Raw genomic sequence first — 15,253 nt, forward strand, 5'->3', positions numbered from 1 at the left:
GTGTTTTCTGGAGGATCTTCCAGTCCCACAGATGTCTACGCCGTTTTGCATGGCTCGCTCATTCCAAGGCCAGGGAACCTGCTGTAGGGGGTCAACTTCACCGGGACTGGAAGATCCCACTGACATAAAAGGGCCAGAAAATCCCACCCGGCATCTGTAACAGTGCAGCACTCCCTCAGTATCAGATTGTTAGCTTTGATTTTTCTGCTGCCCTGGGGTGAGATTTGAACTCTGAAGCTTCTGATTCAGAGTTGAGTGTCGCAGTTTAAACGACTAGTGTAAATTAATGTTGCATGATGTGGAAGTGTGTTGTTTCTTTAAAAGGGTCAATGAGATTATCATGCATTAATTTATTAATAATTATTTTACTGATTCATTTGTGTTGTAAAGATAGGGCTCCTTTAATGCAATAATCTGAGTAAATTTTAAAGGTGCAGTAACTCAAGTAGTTTTATAACAGCAATCATTTTAAAATGTAACAATGGCTGGTTATTGGTCAAGTACAGAGGAGCAGAAAAACAGGATGCCTTCTAAAAATGTTGCCGAGAAGCAGGAAATGTCCCTGTAGAATTGAGCTCAAGGCATTTAACCATGCTGGATAAGCAGGAAAATCAGAAATTGAGCTGGTATGGACAGAAATGGTTGGATTTGTTGGGCTGAATTTCCCAAGGACTTCAGGAACTTGACGTCAGGACAAAATGGAGCTCCTGAACCTGCATTTGCTGTTAACAAGATGAGCTCAGCAATCTTCCCAGAGGAGGCCTCCTGGGTGACTACTTCTGGAAAGATCTCAACCTGCGACCCTTCTATCACCTTCTCACCAATTGCAGTGGGAGAGCACAGGAGGGACTGTTGATTAAGTTTTCTTTGCTCTTAGTGGGAAGCCTGGAGTGGGAAAAGTGACAGAGGAGAAACAGAAATCATTTTGAGAATGTCATTGGCTTGTTTGGTTTATCTGCCTGGTTCTAAGTATCAGGCGTTCTAATTCATTGCAGTCAACCTCAACCAATCAGGTTGGAATATGGCATAAAAATGTTGTCTTACTTTTTAAAAAATGCTTTGGATTAAGGATATCAACAAACCATGACAGAAGTGACACAGCAAATGTGACAGACAAGAAAAACTTGAAAGATAGATAAATAGATATAGATCAGGAGACCAACTGATATTTCCTGGTGTTATTGCTCAGGGATAAGGTGAAATTTGGATTTTGTGTGTGGTATTTAGCTGTTAATTTGGTATGTCTCTCCAAAGCCACTGCAGAAAAGTACCCTAAGTTAATCAAAATGTATTTGTCGTTTCTTATAACTGTCTGCACAATGCAAAATCTTTGGAAATTTTTGACTCCAAGTCAAAAGAAATTTATATACTTTTCACACTATCTGCACTGTACATGATGTCCAGATTATGACTTCTGGAGTGTGATGTCTGGCATGTTCTTGAAAGTTGTAAGTAGATATGCATGTTTCTGAACTGCAGATAGTAGAATTATACAAAACTATCCAATGATTTAGACAAGCATTTCTACTTCTTAGATTTTTTTTTGTCCAAACATTCATTTAGTTATCAAGCAGCTGTCTGAAAATTGTAAACATAAAATGCGGTCTGGGTTTTGGGTGCCCACTCTTGGCTATCAGTATATACAGTGAGTTTCTGGAAAGCCTGACTCACTTTGTGGGGATGTGTCCAGTGGCACAGATACAAACCACCTGGTATTTGACAGCTGTAATAATGCCAAGCTGTGCTGATTCATAGCAATGAAAAGGCGACCTGCCGACCTTCCAGTTTTGGAATCCAGACTCAGGCTGTGCAATTTTGGAAGTAGCACCAAACAAAAATGTCAACGAGATATATATATATAGTCAGGGATTTGAGATGTCACACTATATATTTTTATAAGGTGTATAGATATCCTCATGACCAATTTCTTAAATTTTAGTAACTGGACAAAGACCTTTTAAAATGTCTGAAGCTACGTTTGTCTGTCAAACAAAAGGAGCTAACATCGCAGTATCATTGAAACTTGCACTTTATTATCTCTTTAGGATGGCACAGTGGCACAGTGGTTAGCGCTACTGCCTCACAGCGCTAGGGACCTGGGTTCACTTCTGGCCTCAGGTCACTGCCTGTGCAAAGTTTGCATGTTCTCCCCGTGTCTGCGTGGGTTTCCTCTGGTTATCTCCCACAGTCCAAAGATGTGCAGGTTAAGTTGATTGGACATGGCAAATTGACCCTTAGTATTAGGGGAATTAGCTGGATAAATATGTGGGGTTACAGGGATAGGGCCTGGGTGGGATTGTCGGTATAGGCCCGATGGGCCAAATGGCCTCCTTCTGCACTGTAGGCATTCTATGATTCTATGAAGAGGCATTAAAAAGACCTGTTGGCTGCACAAACCAAATTTAAATATAACTATACAAAGGCCATCTGCGTGACATAAGCCAGGACTGGCTAACCAGAGCCGATTCACCTGACAGGGCAAAGGAACAAAGAACAAAGAACAATACAGCACAGGAACAGGCCCTTCAGCCCTCCAAGCCTGCGCCGCTCATGTGCCCACTGGACCATTCTTTTGTATTCCTCTATTCCCAGTCTGTTCATGTGGTTATCTAGATAAGTCTTAAACGATCCCTGTGTCCGCCTCAATCACCTTGCTTGGCAGTGCATTCCAGGCCCCCACCACCCTCTGTGTAAAATATGTCCCCCTGACATCTGTGTTGAACCTTGCCCCCCTCACCTTAAACCCGTGACCCCTTGCGTTTGTCACCTCCGACCTGGGAAAAAGCTTCCCACTGTTCACTCTATCTATGCCCTTCATAATTTTATACACCTCTATTGGGTTGCCCCTCATCCTCCATCTTTCCAGGGAGAACAACCCCAGTTTACCTAATCTCTCCTCATAGCTAAGACCCTCCATATGAGGCAACATCCTGGTAAACCTTCTCTGTACTCTCTCCAAAGCCTCCACATTCTTCTGGTAGTGTGGCGACCAGAACTGGATGCAGTATTCCAAATGTGGCCTAACCATCGTTGTATACAGCTGCAACATCATATGCCAACTTTTATATTCTATGCCCCGTCCAATAAAGGCAAGCATGCCAGGAGGTGGATGGGGGCAAGGCAGTGGACGTGGTATATATGGATTTTAGTAAGGCGTTTGATAAGGTTCACCATGGTAGGCTTCTGCAGAAAATGCAGATGTATGGGATTGGGGGTGATCTAGGAAATTGGATCAGGAATTGGCTAGCGGATAGGAAACAGAGGGTGGTGGTTGATAGTAAATATTCATCATGGAGTGCGGTTACAAGTGGTGTACCTCAGGGATCTGTTTTGGGGCCACTGCTGTTTGTAATATTTATTAATGATCTGGATGAGGGTATAGTTGGGTGGATTAGCAAATTTGCTGATGACACCAAAGTCGGTGGTGTGGTAGACAGTGAGGAAGGGTGTCGTAGTTTGCAGGAAGACTTAGACAGGTTGCAAAGTTGGGCCGAGAGGTGGCGGATGGAGTTTAATGCGGAGAAGTGTGAGGTAATTCACTTTGGTAGGAATAACAGATGTGTTGAGTATAGGGCTAACGGGAGGACTTTGAATAGTGTGGAGGAGCAGAGGGATCTAGGTGTATGTGTGCATAGATCCCTGAAAGTTGGGAATCAAGTAGATAAGGTTGTTAAGAAGGCATATGGTGTCTTGGCGTTTATTGGTAGGGGGATTGAATTTAGGAGTCGTAGCGTTATGTTGCAACTGTACACAACTCTGGTGCGGCCGCACTTGGAGTACTGTGTGCAGTTCTGGTCCCCACATTACAGGAAGGATGTGGAGGCTTTGGAGAGGGTGCAGAGGAGGTTTACCAGGATGTTGCCTGGTATGGAGGGGAGATCCTATGAGGAGAGGCTGAGGGATTTGGGATTGTTTTCGCTGGAAAGGCGGCGGCTAAGAGGGGATCTTATTGAAACATATAAGATGATTAGAGGTTTAGATAGGATGGATAGTGATAGCCTTTTTCCTCTGATGGAGAAATCCAGCACGAGGGGGCATGGCTTTAAATTGAGGGGGGGTAGTTATAGAACCGATGTCAGGGGTAGGTTCTTTACCCAGAGGGTGGTGAGGGATTGGAATGCCCTGCCAGCATCAGTTGTAAATGCGCCTAGTTTGGGGGCGTTTAAGAGATCCGTAGATAGGTTCATGGACGAAAAGAAATTGGTTTAGGTTGGAGGGTCACAGTTTTTTTTTTAAACTGGTCGGTGCAACATCGTGGGCCGAAGGGCCTGTTCTGCGCTGTAATGTTCTATGTTCTATGTTCTATGTTCTATATGCCTTCTTCACCACCCTCTCCACCTGTGCTGCCACCTTTTAGGATCTGTGGACTTGTACACCCAGGTCCCTCTGTGTGTCTGTACTCCTGATGGTTCTGCCATTTATTGAATAGCTCCCCCTTACATTAGATCTACCGAAATGCATCACTTTGCATTTATCTGGATTAAATTCCATCTGCCATTTCTCCGCCCAATGTTCCAGCCTATCTATATCCTGCTGTATTCTCTGACAACGTTCATCACTATCCGCAACTCCAGCAATCTTTGTGTCGTCCGCAAACTTACTGATCACACCAGTTACATCTTCCTCCAAATCATTTATATATAATCACAAACAGCAGAGGTCCCAGTACAGAGCCCTGCAGAACACCACTAGTCACAGACCTCCAACCGGAAATAGACCCCTCCACTGCTACCCTCTGTCTTCTATGGCTAAGCCAGTTCTCCACCCATCTAGCTAGCTCACCTTTTATCCCATGAGATTTAACCTTTTGCACCAGCCTGCCATGAGGGACCTTGTCAAACGCTTTACTAAAGTCCATATAGACGACATCCACGGCCCTTCCTTCGTCAATCATTTTTGTCACCTCCTTACTTTATTTTACTTACTTTTTCACAGGGTTTCTTAGTCTAGTAGTTTAAGGGAAAAACGGAAGGGTGACCTGGGAGGAAAATTTGTTTTCTTTTAAGCGCGCTGGAGGTTTAAAGGCAGGCCACACTATCCAGCGGGCAGCGTCGTTAGCGGCAGCAGAGTGAGCAGGGAGCAGAGTGAGAGCTAAAGGGCTTTGGCTCAATGGGCTTCGGCGTAAACAGGCAGAGGCAGGGTAGATTTTGTTCTTCATTCATCCAGTAATTTAAAGGAAGGGGTAATTATGAGTGGGAGGCCAATTTTGTGCTGTCGGTGTCGGATGTGGGAGTTCATGGAGTCGCCTAGCCTCCCGGAAGTCCATATCTACGTCAGGTGCGTCGAACTGCAGCTCCTGAAAGACCGCGTTAGGGAACTGGAGCTGCGGCTCGATGACCTTAGTCTAGTCAGGGAAAATGAGAAGTTAATAGATAGAAGCTACAGGCAGGTCATCACATCAGGGTCATGGGAGGAAGGCACCTGGGTTACGGTTAGGAAGGGTAAAGGTCACATACCAGAGAGTACCCCGGTGGTTGTCCCCCTTAACAGTAAGGGATGAGTGTCAGACGGGAGAGAGGAGGGGAGAGAGCAGTCAGTGATGGTATCCCCTGTGGTTGTCCCCCTCCAAAATAAGTATACCATTTTGGATACTGTGGGGGGGGATAACCCTCCAGAGGTAAGCCACGGTGACCAGGTCACTGGCACGGAATCGGGCTCTGTGGCTCAGAAGGGAAAGAGGGGAACCAGGAGAGCAATAGTAGTGGGGGATGAAATGGTTAGAGGCACAGACAGGCGGTTCTGTGGGCGTGAACGAGACTCCAGGATGGTAGACTGCCTCCCTGGTGCCGGGGTCCTGGATGTCTCTGAGCGGGTAGGAAGCATCCTAAAAAAGACAGGTAATCAGACAGACGTCATTGTCCACATTGGTGCAAATGACGTAGGCAGAAAGAGCAAGGAGGTCCTGAGAGAGCAATTCAGGGAGTTGGGTAGTAGGCTGAAAAGCAGGGCCTCCAGGGTAGCGATCTCTGGACTACTCCCAGTGCCACAAGCTAGTGAGGCTAGGAACAGGGAGACTGCACAGCTGAACGCGTGGCTAAAGGACTGGTGCAGGAGGGAGGGTTTTGAATTCGTGGATCACTGGGAAGTCTTCAAGAGAGGATGGCACCTGTACAAGAAGGACGGGTTGCACTTAAGCTGGAGGGGTACGAATATCCTAGCTGGGAGTTTTGATAGTGTGGTTCGGGTGGGTTTAAACTAATGTGGCGGGGGGTGAGGATCAGAACAATAGGTCAGTAAGCATAGAGGCTGGGGACGAGGTTGGGGCCAAGACAAGGCTATCTAAGAGGAAGAGCAATCTGGGGGAGGATGACCTCAGTGGGCCTGGAGCTCTGGAGTGCATCTGCTTCAATGCAAGGAGCGTCACGGGCAAGACAGACGAGCTTAGAGCCTTAATGCTTGCGCGGAACTTGGATGTGGTTGCAGTGACGGAGACTTGGTTAAAAGGACAGGACTGGCAGCTGAATATTCCGGGGTACAAGTGTTTTAGGCGAGACAGAGGAGGGGCGAGGAGAGGTGGGGGAGTAGCAATGCTGGTTAGGGAGCATATTACAGCAGTACAGAGGGTAGACAATTTGGAAGGGTCAGGTAACGAGTCACTGTGGGTGGAGCTCAGAAACAGGAAGGGCGCAGTCACTATGCTGGGGGTATACTACAGGCCTCCCAACAGCCCACGGGAAGTTGAGGAACAGATATGTAAGGAGATTCTGGACAGGTGCAGAAAAAATAGGGTTGTTGTAATGGGAGACTTTAATTTCCCTTGTATAGCCTGGAAATCGCTGAGGGCTGGGGGCCTGGACGAGAAGAATTTATAAAATGCGTACAAGGAAGGTTCTTTGGAACAATATGTTGACAGTCCAACTAGAGAGGGGGCTATACTGGACCTAGTACTGGGGAATGAGCCCGGTCAGGTCATCAAAGTTTCAGTAGGGGAACATGTGGCAAATAGTGACCACAATTCTGTAAACTTTAGGATAGTGATGGAAAAGGATGAGTGTTGTCCTATGAGTAAGGTGCTGAATTGGGGGAAGGCTAACTACAGCCGGATTAGGCAGGATTTGATGGCTGTTGATTGGGAGAGGCTGTTCGAGGGTAAATCCAGATCTGGCATGTGGGAGTCTTTTAAGGAGCAGTTGATAGGTCTGCAGGACAGGCATGTGCCTGTAAAGCAGAAGGATAGGAAAGGTAGGATTTGGGAGCCGTGGATAACCAGTGAAATTGTGGGTCTAATCAAAAAGAAAAAAGAAGCATACATGAGGTCCAGGCAGCTAAAAACAGATGGAGCACTGGAGGAATACAGAGAAAGTAGAAAATAACTCAAACAGGGACTTAGAAGGGCAAAAAGGGGTCACGAAATGTCCTTGGCAGACAGGATTAAGGAGAATCCTAAGGCATTTTATACATACGTTAGGAACAAGAGGGTTGTTAGGGAAAGAATCAGACCTCTCAGGGACAAAGGAGGGGAATTATGCTTAGAACCATAGGAAGTAGGTGAGATCCTAAATGAATACTTTGCATCAGTATTCACAAAGGAGAGGGACATGTTGACTGGTATTGTCTCAGAGAGATGTGTTGACCCGTTAGAAAAAATCTCAATTACAAGGGAGGAAGTGTTAGGTTTTTTAGGAAACATTAAGACAGAGAGAGATGCAATTGCTGGGCCTCTAACAGAAATCTTTGTCTCTTCACTGGACACAGGTGAGGTCCCAGAGGATTGGAGGATAGCAAATGTGGTCCTGTTATTTAAGAAGGGTAGCAAGGATAACCCGGGTAATTATAGGCCGGTGAGCTTGACGTCCGTGGTAGGGAAGTTGCTGGAGAAGATTCTTAGAGGTAGGATATATACGCATTTAGAACTGAATAATCTCATTAGCGATAGACAGCATGGTTTTGTACGAGAGAGGTCATGCCTCACAACCTCCCTTTTAAGCCTTAATGGCTGGAGCAGTTAACAATCTCAGGAACCCAGACAAAGGGATACATACTCCTTGTCAAAGCCAGGGTGGAGAGGTGGGAGTCATGTGACACAGACCTCGCTCTTGAATCTAGTAATATTGTCTTTTAGAACGTAGTCTTCCATCTTACCATTTACAGGCAGCAGCTCAGAAAGGAGACTTTGCCCAGATTGAATACCTGTGCCCAGCTACACTGTTTCTCCTGGAATTTTTTTACCATCTCCTACAAGACTGATTCATCTCTGTGTGATTAACTTCTTGTGTGAGTTACCTCGACTGGAAAAGCGAATTATACAGCACTGGCTTTTAGCCGACTGACCTCTGTGAAGGAATATATCATTGAACTTTGATTTTGGACTTTGGACTCAGATGAAATAATAATTATTTTCTCCGTGGTTTATGTCCTGCAAATCTTTCTTTTCTCTTTCTCTCTTTTGCCGTATGAGTGCATAGGGGGTTACCTTATGCCCCATCTCCCCTATTTGAGTGTATGCAAATAAACTAACCCTTGTGTACATCCTTTCCTGAATTCGCTACAGTGCTCTAAATAGAAAATTCAATCATACCAAAACTGAATGAAAGGGCAGTACACTACTGCTTATAAAGGGGGAAGGCTGATCAAAGCCCCTTTCGGTTTAGAGATGATGTGGCTAGGGGAAAAATCAGGCCTGTTTAAATTAACCCAATTCCTATCCAAAACAATACTATAGAGAGGTTTTTGTTATCTTCTTTATTTGTTCTTTACTTTAATGGTTGAAATCCACAATGATAAAATTAATTTATAAATTTAATATGCACAAATGGTATTACTCTTTGGGCATTGTGATAATGTTCATCCAAGAAAAAAGAAAAAGAAATGCATGCAACCAAGCTTTCCAGCACAGTGGTAACAGCTTTTTAAATCCCCCCTCTCACCATTGCCTCATTAACACTTGCTATTCACCTTTACTGACTCTTCTTCTTCATTCAACTTTTTATTTTCTTTCTCATCCAAGTCTGGAGAATAAGTCCTCAAGGATTTCACTGCTGCAGATCATTTATGTTGCTGCATACAGAGATTGTTCGCAGCCTCTTGTAGCTAAGGAAACACACATGTGCCTATCTACCCACATTATGCTGAATTAGATGATTACATTGTTGTATAATAACCTAATTGTTGCACAATAGGGAATTCATGCATGCTAACAAAAGATTTGCATTTATATAGCACCTTTCATAACCCAGGATACCCCAAAACACTTCGTACCCAATTAAGTGCTTTTGAAGTGTGTTCATTGTGATAATGTCGGGAAACACGGCAGTCAATTAGCACAAAGCCAAATTGCAGTAACAGATATGAGATCACGATCAGATAATTAGATTTTTTTTTTGCCTGAAGAATAAATAGTGGTCATGACCCTAGAAACTCCCCTGTTCTTCTTCAAATAGTGCCATGGGAACTTTCAGATGCCTTGGGAGGGAAGACAACTAATTTGCACGTAGCAAAATTACAGAAACAGAAATTAGATCATGACCAAGTTGAAAATCTACCCCTTTGTTTCAAACACTGGTATCACTGCCCCGATATGTTGGATATTTTTTGGGGGGGGTGGAGGAGAACTCTTTTGTAGTTTCATATTCATAGAAACATAGAAACATAGAAAACCTACAGCACAAACAGGCCCTTTGGCCCCACAAGTTGTGCCGAATATATCCCTACCTTCTAGGCCTACCTATAACCCTCCATCCTATTAAGTCCCATGTACTCATCCAGGAGTCTCTTAAAAGACCCTATTGAGTTTGCCTCCACCACCACTGACAGCAGCCGATTCCACTCGCCCACCACCCTCTGCGTGAAAAACTTCCCCCTAACATTTCCCCTGTACCTACCCCCCAGCACCTTAAACCTGTGTCCTCTCGTAGCAGCTATTTCACTTGTGTGAGCCAAAAGGGAGCCGCAAAGCTCCTAAGTTCTGACATTTCTGTATGATCTATAGATAATGACTATGTTCATTGAAAGTGGTGAGGCTTCTCACAGGAAGCTGCAATAATTGGAAAAGGAGGATAGTGATGTCCAGTCTCGCTGCTCTTACGAAAAAAGAATGAAGAAAACATTTACAAAAAGTGAACAACACAAGTACTTTGCGTGCCTCCAAGCAGGAGGATACAAAGACAAAGGCAAGATCCAGAGTGTTCATCCAGAGCGAGGCAAAGAGGTGTGTTTTTGTTTCAGAGGTTTTTGGGCTAAGAGATTAACTTTTAAGCTATTTTTTGCGGCATTTATTTATTTATTTATTTATTTAAAACGCGAAACCGGAAGTGGCCGCGGGGTGTCTGGGAAGGGTTTTTGATTTCCTATTCAGCGCGAGAGGTTTAAAAGCAGGCCCCACTATCTAGCGGGCAGCGTCGTTAGCGGGCAGCAGAGTGAGAGGGAGCTGAGTGAGAACTGAAGGGCTTTGGCTCATTGGGCTTAGGCAGTAAGGGCAGGGCAAGGTAGGTTAAATTTGTAGTTAGTGCCAACGTATACTAGGTAATTGGAATGGAGGGACATGTAATGTGCTGTTTCTGCATGATGTGGGAACTGATGGACCCCAAGGTGATTCCCAGTGAACATGTCTGCAGTAAGTGCTGGCTGCTTGAGGAGCTCCAGCTCAAAGTAGACGAACTGGACTCAGAGCTTCAGACATTGCGACATATCAGGGAAGGGGAGTGTTACCTGGACAATGTGTTTAAACATAGAGTCACACCCCTTAGACTAACTAACTCAGCCGGGGTTCAGGGACAAGTAGGGGTGGCTGCAGGTGAGGCAGGGAGTGGGGGGAGAAGGCAGGGAGTGGGGGGAAGAAGGCAGGGAGTGGGATACAGGAGGTAGAGTCCCAAGAGCCTCAGCCCCTGAATCTGTACAACAGGTTTGAGATTCTTGCTACCAGTAGGGACGGGAACGGGGACTGCAAGGAGGACAAGCAAACTGCCCACGGTACCATGGTGCAGGGAGCCGTTGAGGCAGAGGAAGTAAAGAGAAATGTAGTGGTAATTGGGGATAGTGCAGTTAAAGGCAAAGACACTGTTCTTTGTGACCAGGATAGAGAATGTAAGTGCAGGTTAATGTTGAGGACATTCAACTAGTTAAAGGGGTAGAGGGCTCGGGAGATGTTAGTAGCGTTTCAACAAACCGGGTCCAGATAAAGGCTGGCATAAAGACACTTTGCCTGAATGCACGAAGCATTCGAAACAAAGTAAATGAGTTGATGGCACAAATCCATACAAATGAGTATGATCTAGTGGCCATCCCAGAAATGTGGTTGCAGGATGACCGAGACTGGGAACTGAATATCCAGGGGTATCAGACGTTTAGGAAGGATAGACAGGTAGAAAAAGGAGGCGGGGGAGCTCTGTTAATAAAGGATAATATCAGGACGGTAGTGAGAGACGACATAGGTTCTAAGGAGCAAAACATGGAATCGTTGTGGGTGGAGATAAGGAATAGTAGGGGGGAAAAGACACTGGTAGGCGTGGTCTATAGGCCCCCAAATAATAACTTAGAGGTGGGGAGGGCTATAAACAAGCAAATAATGGATGCGTGCAAAAACAGAATGGCAATAATCATGGGGGATTTTAACCTGCACATTGATTGGTCGACTCAAATTGGACGTGGAGGGCTTGAGGAAGAGTTCTTAGAATGCTGTTGGGATAGTTTCATTGAACAGTATGTTACAGAACCTACGCGAGAGCGAGTTATCTTAGATCTGATACTGTGTAATGAGACAGGTAGAATTAAGGATCTTCTTGTGAGGGATCCTCTTGGGTTGAGTGATCACAATATGGTTGAATTTCTGATACAGATGGAGGGTGAGAAAGTAGGGTCCCAAACCAGTGTCCTCTGCTTGAACAGAGGGGCGTACGATAGGATGAGGGCGGAATTGGCTAATGTAGACTGGGCGAGCAGCCTGGTAGGTAGGACAGCTGAGGAACAGTGGAGGATTTTTAAGGAGATTTTTTTAAGTACTCAGCAAAAATATATTCCGGTGATAAAGAAGGACTGTAAGAAAAGGGATAACCAGACGTGGATAACGAAGTAAATAAAGGAGAGTATTAAAATAAAAACAGATGCGTACAGAGTGGCCAAAAATAGTGGAGAATTAGTGGATTAGGAAAGCTTTATAATACAACAAAGAACGACTAAGAAAGCGATTAAGAAAGGAAAGATAGATTATGAAACTAAACTAGCTCAAAATATAAAAAATGATAGTAAAAGTTTTTACAAATATATAAAAAGGAATAGAGTGGCTAGAGTGAATGTTGGACCCTTGGAGGACGAGAGGGGGGATTTAATAGTGGAAAACGAGGAAATGGCTGAGACTTTAAATAAGTTCTTTGTGTCGGTCTTCACGGTGGAAGACACAAATAGTTTACCGAATATTAGAGATCGAGAGTTGGTGGGAGGTGAGGTCCTTAATACAATTACTGTTACTAAAGAGGTAGTGCTTGGTAGGCTAATGGGACTGAAGGTAGACTAGTCCCCGGGCCCGGATGGAATGCATCCCAGGGTACTGAAAGAAATGGCTGAGGTAATAGCAGATGCGTTAGTAGTTATTTATCAAAATTTGCTGGACTCTGGGGTAGTGCCGGCTGATTGGAAAACAGCTACTGTTACGCCGCTGTTTAAAAAAGGAAGTAGACAAAAGGCGGGTAACTACAGGCCAGTTAGCTTAACGTCCGTAGTTGGGAAGATGCTGGAGTCCATCATTAAAGAGGAAATAGCAGAGCATCTGGATAAGAATGGTTCGATCAAACAGACGCAGCATGGATTCATGAAGGGAAAGTCGTGTTTGACAAATTTACTGGATTTTTATGAAGATGTGACTAGTGCGGTTGACAGAGGGGAACCGGTGGATGTGGCGTTTTTAGATTTCCAGAAGGCATTTGATAAGGTGCCTCACAAAAGGTTGCTGCAGAAGATTGGGGTACACGGAGTTGGGGGTAAGGTGTTGGCGTGGATTGGGGATTGGCTATCTAACAGGAAGCAGAGAGTTGGAATAAATGAGTGCTTTTCTGGTTGGCAGTTGGTGACTAGTGGCGTGCCGCAGGGATCGGTGCTGGGGCCTCAACTGTTTACCATTTACATAGATGATCTGGAGGAGGGGACTGAGTGTAGGGTATCAAAGTTTGCTGATGACACGAAGATGAGTGGGAAAGTGAATTGCGTGGAGGACACGGAAAGTCTGCAGAGAGATTTGGATAGGCTGAGCGAGTGGGTGAGGATCTGGCAGATGGAATATAACTTTGGCAAATGTGAGGTTATCTACTTTGGAAGAAATAATAGTAAATTGGAATATTATTTAAATGGAGAAAAATTACATCATGCTACTGTGCAGAGGGACCTAGGTGTCCTTGTGCACGAATCGCAAAAACTCAGTCTGCAGGTGCAGCAGGTGATCAAGAAGGCGAATGGAATGTCGGCCTTTATCGCGAGGGGGATAGAATATAAAAGCAGGGAGGTCTTGCTGCAACTGTACAAGGCACTGGTGAGGCCGCAACTGGAGTACTGTGTGCAGTTTTGGTCCCCTTATTTGCAAAAGGATATATTGGCCTTGGAGGCAGTGCAGAGAAGGTTCACCAGGTTGATACCGGAGATGAGGGGTGTAGCTTATAAAGAGAGATTGAACAGATTGGGTCTGTACTCGTTGGAGTTTAGAAGGCTGAGGGGTGATCTTAGAGGCACATATAAGATAATGAAGGGGCAGGATAGGGTAGAGGTAGAGAGATTCTTTCCACTTAGAAGGGAAACCAGAACTAGAGGGCACAGCCTCAAAATAAGTGGGGGCCGGTTCAGAACAGAGTTGAGGGGGAACTTCTTCTCTCAGAGGGTAGTGAATCTCTGGAATTCTCTGCCCATTGAAGTGGTGGAGGTTACCTCGTTGAATATGTTTAAATTACGGGTAGATAAATTTCTGATCGATAAGGGAATTAAGGGATATGGGGAGCAGGCGGGTAAGTGGAACTGATTCGCTTCAGATCAGCCATGATCTTGTTGAATGGCGGGGCAGGCTCGAGGGGCTAGATGGCCTACTCCTGCTCCTATTTCTTATGGTCTTATGTTCTTATGTTCTAATCTTGTAACACTGCCACAAGCAGAAAGTGGTTGGGCTGCAGACCATGACTTTTTTATGAGCAGTGAGGCCTTGTAATAATACAAAGGGAGTAGGTTTTAATTGTGGGCCATTGTTGGGTGCATAACCAAATGGTGGACTTACAGTGCACAACCAAACAGGAAGGCAAAAATTAGAGCTTCGGCTTTATTTCAGTAACCTGCTGCCTCCCAGAGCGCCTCCAGAGGCAGCTCATTATTGCGAACCGACCTATTTTGGGCTGCCGATCTCTCTGCCACGAAACCTCAGGAAAGTGGAGGACCATCCACCAACATTCAGGTAAGTCTCAAAGGTGGGGCTGGTTACAGTGTGGAATATTCAGGGAGTGGTGGTGGGGAACTCAGAGAAGAAAAGGCCACCATTTTACTTTCACACCTATTCTTCCTGGTCCCAAAACTATTTACCATATAGAGCCTCTGTTTCCTCCCTGATAGGTTTCATTGTACGGGAAGCGCATAGACAGGCAGCTCAACCACAGGAAAAAAACAATTGGATTAAACCATCTGCAGAGCAGGCAAGGGAAATTATCTGGCAAGATACTTGATTTTAACTTCTGTCCCATCTGGTTTCTGCTGGGCAGTGGGAGTTCAAATCCCACTCCCACTCACCCTACCCCACTCCAATCAGCAAGCAGCATCTGATGCACAGATCTCTGCAATTTGACAATTTAAAGTCATTTGTAAATTAACATAATTGTGTTGTTAAAATGCAAACTGAAGATCGTTTGCAGGAAATTGCATTTGAACAACTCAACACAAACTTTTCTTTTGCATATATTTTGTTCTATGTTCTATATAGGTGTTGATTTTAGTATTATATCTGAATCCACAGTTCCGGTAAAATTTGCTAATTGTGCCTTAATTACACTCAGTAAATTTTAATGGATAACTAAACAGGAGCGTATTTTATAACAGAAGGATTTTCTTTTTGTTTTAAGACGCAGTAAGGCCCTCCTGCAATCTGGCTAAATTTTCTGAACACTAGTTTGCTATAAAATGTTTGGTTTATTTTTTTATGGCTTGCAATACATTTGTCATCAACAAGTCTAGCTGAGATTAGGTGGTGCAGTGGGTTGGAACACCACTGGGATCATAGCTTGAATCTAATCCAGATTGATGAGATGAAACTTTTTCGTTTGCTGCCAGAGAACCAGGTTCTATAGGAAATGGGTTC

This window comes from Mustelus asterias, chromosome 5, assembly GCF_964213995.1.
Source record: "Mustelus asterias chromosome 5, sMusAst1.hap1.1, whole genome shotgun sequence".
Taxonomy (NCBI): domain Eukaryota; kingdom Metazoa; phylum Chordata; class Chondrichthyes; order Carcharhiniformes; family Triakidae; genus Mustelus; species Mustelus asterias.